Genomic DNA, 3,750 nt, shown 5'->3' with positions numbered 1-3,750 from the left:
CCTAGTAATTGAGCATACGAATACAAGAGTAGCCGCACCACTGGAGTAGGATTTAGCACACAGCCGACCAAGCAGGAGGAGGGTTTATCGCGCAGCTCGACTTCATCGCCGATCGGTTTGGGGACCAACCCTACAGGAGCCCGAGCCGGCCAAGCAGGATGAGGAACAGACTCTCTAGATCTGTGCATTTGCCACCAGACTAGAGGAGGCTATGGACGGAGGACCGCTCGCCATAGCCCATGATCCAACCTGCTATGGTCAGCTTTTTGCCGAACCCAGCCGAGAGCGTAGTCTCGACGCGACTCTTTTCCTTCGTAAGATCGGTGACCCAATCCTGATAATGGATATAGGACTGGATCCAGTTCTCTCCCAATTTACGGGAGCATCAACACATACAGTGACTACTCACCAGAGTGAGCTTCTTCAAGTTGCCTCACTATCCCCCAAACCTCCTATGGAGGACTCGTAAAGCCCACATCAAATTGATCAGGATCATAGCGATGACGACTCCGGCTCGAACCTAGTATGAGTCATCATCCACAACCTTAGCCAGGGTGGCATGGTTCTAGAAAAATAAGACCACTCCAATGAAAATAGACGATGCCACAGTGTCGATGCCCCCAAACCCCTTAACACAGCGGCTTCCCACCTTTCTCCCTATGACTGCTACCGGTCATATGAAGATGATCACGCGGATGTTGATGATGATGACATCATCTTGTCCACACGCAATTGTTATCTCAGTGCGAGCGATTACGAGGAAAATAGGTACCTCATCCCCGAACGTTCCCCTCACAATCACTTCGAGTTTGATTATGCGGCACCATACAAAACCGGACAGCAGGCTCGGGATCGCCTACTTAATCACAATGACGTACTAGCAGAAAAAAATTAGAAACTCCCATGCCAGCTCCAAGAGCAGAATGCAGCTTAGGCCTGTCATGCTCACAATGACATTTTGCGAGTAGCTCTGGTGTTTTCTAACTCTGAACAAAACCTGGCCGAGGCCATGAGGGAAGAGGAGGCGATGCCGCAACCATCTACAGAGCAAGGGTGTCATGCTTTTCAAAAGATCCAAGAGCTGATAGCAGCCGCAGCCGAACGCATACCAATGCCTAGCCATGCGTCTATCACCCACAGTTGCGTGCCCTAAAACTCAAGGGCTCGACCACCACGTCGACCTAATAGATCCTCGCAGCATAATCTTGAACGCTACCAAAGTCTTGCCCTACAATCGGGCTACAGCGTTGGTGGACGGGGAGGCGGTGGACAGGGAGGCGGTGGATGTGGAGGCGGTGGCGACAGGCATACTACCAATGGGGGAGATCCCAAAGATGATGGGGCTAATGATGACGCAGCAAGCAACTATTACTCCAACGATGAGGGTGACGCTCCTCGTGATGGGAGAAACCCAAGGAACCAACCCGAACTGATACCACGCGCTGTTGACGATGATACCTATGACTTGGTTGGGCCTCCTGCGTTAGAATGCAAGATCTAATTGGCCCCGATGCCCCCAAAATTCCATGCTCCAAGCATCGACAAATACAAAGGTGAGACAGATCCAAAGATTTGGCTGGTAAACTATCGCCTTGCCATGAAGGTGGTGTCCGCACCGGACATGTCTTTCATGATCCAATATCTTCCGATCTACCTCATGATTCAGCCAGGACCTGGCTAAACAACCTCTAGGAAGACTCAATCAAGTGATGGGCCGACCATGAGAGGGAATTTTGTAATCATTTTGAGGGGGCTTACACTGAGCCAGGCACCTCCTGGGACCTCTTGGGATGTAAACGCAAGGTCTGTGAGAGCCTTCGCGATTATATCAAATGCTTTACACAGCGTAAGAACAAACTCGAGGACGTCCCTAATGCCAGCTTTATCACCTCCTTCACCGTAGGTGTGGATAGTGAGGCCCTTATCTGAGATATCGGGTGAAGGAAGAACATTAGTCTTCGTGACATGTTCACCCTAGCCCATGAACACACTGATGGCGAAGACTGCTTCAACGCCAGCAATGGCAAGTACAAGTCGTGGCTCACCGACAGTGTAGGCCAATCCTCTCCTATGAAGAAGGCTCACAAGCGCAGATGCGAGCCTATGGCCAACAATGAGAAACAAGAAGGCAACAAGCCAAAAGAAAGCCGCGGAGGCCGTGGCAAGTTTGATGAGATCATGAACCAGATGTGCCAAAACCATGGCTTCCCGGTGAATCATTTAGCCAGGGACTATCAGAACTACAAGGGCGAAATCATCCAAGCCAGGAAGGACAAGTCAAAGGGTGGCCGCTAGAAGAAGGTCAAAGACGGTGCTGACGATGATGATCAAGACCGCTACCCCAGCATTGAGGGCATTATGATCATCTTTGGAGGCCCACTAGCCTACATGGATCGCTGACGTGAGAAGGTAAGCCAATGACTTATCTTCGCCACTGCCCATGCAGTTCTTGTTTATTTAAGATGGTCGGAGCGCCCGATCACCTTCAACTGAGATGACCACACCGAACATGTTATCAAGGCTGGTTGATTCCCTCTGGTGGTCAGCGTGGTGGTGGGAGATGTAAAAATGATGAAAGTCCTAATGGATAGAGGAAGTGGTATAAACATCCTTTACAAGGGTGCATTCGAGAAGCTAAATATTGAGGCAAGCAAACTATGCCCCTCGCATTCTCCATTTCATGGGATCCTCCACAGACGTTGGGTTATACCCCTCGGTATGATCACTCTACTCATCACGTTTGGTGACCAGATACACTACCGCAAGGAGACACTCTCCTTTGAAGTCGTTGACTTCGAGGGTCCCTATCATGCTATTCTCGGGAGACCCTATTATGCCAAATTTATGGCAATCCCCAGCTACGCCTACCTCAAGCTCAAAATGCCCGGCCCGCATAGAGTAACCACCACCGTAGGCAACTTTCAAGACACCTACGAGCGCGAAAGGCTGGCTATCAAACAGGTCCAACGGGATCTGATCTTAGATGAGCTGAAGCTCAATGACGAGGCTAAGCAAGGATCAGGAACTCCCATCCACTTGCCCCAGTCTCCAGAGCACCAGCTCACACCAGTAACTCTGGCTAGCATCTTACCTCCTGACCTCTAGGCCTCAGCCTCACCGACTATGCCAGTGCCACAAGAGGCACCCGACAAGTCGCTAGAGGAAGCAAAGCTAGAGGAAGGGAAAGACGATCTGGCCATCAAGGATGACCCGCAACCGGGGCCTAAAGCGCCAATGGCACTCACCATAACAAGTGTTGGGTCCGCCCCAAGCAAAGAGGGGCCAAAGATGGCAAGGCGAGCCTCGCCCATGCTATTAATACGCACGAACTGTCGTCTCCCTCCGTCAACAAAAATAATACATGAATGTCTCGTAATCTCTATGAAGAAAAGCATTCTACGTCCCTAATAATTTAGGAGGTACCTTCCTAAAAACTGCTCAGGGGCTATGACCTGGTTCTACACAACATTACCAATACTGAGACACAAATGCTGGCATTATCACATCATACGAACATTACGTCACCTGGGTGAAATCACACTGGCTAGTCGACACTCTGTTCGACCTGCTCGGGGGGCTACACATGGATACAAAACTTGCATCCAAACACAACCAAGCAATTGTTGAAAGTTACAAGGTTCTAGTATTCGGGCACGTTAAGCTAACCTATCCGATTGCTCGGGGGCTACTACAACTACAACAATCACACACGGGGAGGTTTGTAGAAATACTACAAGTCTGCATGCCAAA

The sequence above is a fragment of the Miscanthus floridulus genome, chromosome 10, assembly GCF_019320115.1.
Source record: "Miscanthus floridulus cultivar M001 chromosome 10, ASM1932011v1, whole genome shotgun sequence".
In the NCBI taxonomy this organism is placed as follows: Eukaryota; Viridiplantae; Streptophyta; class Magnoliopsida; order Poales; family Poaceae; genus Miscanthus; species Miscanthus floridulus.
This window is presented reverse-complemented; position numbering follows the sequence as displayed.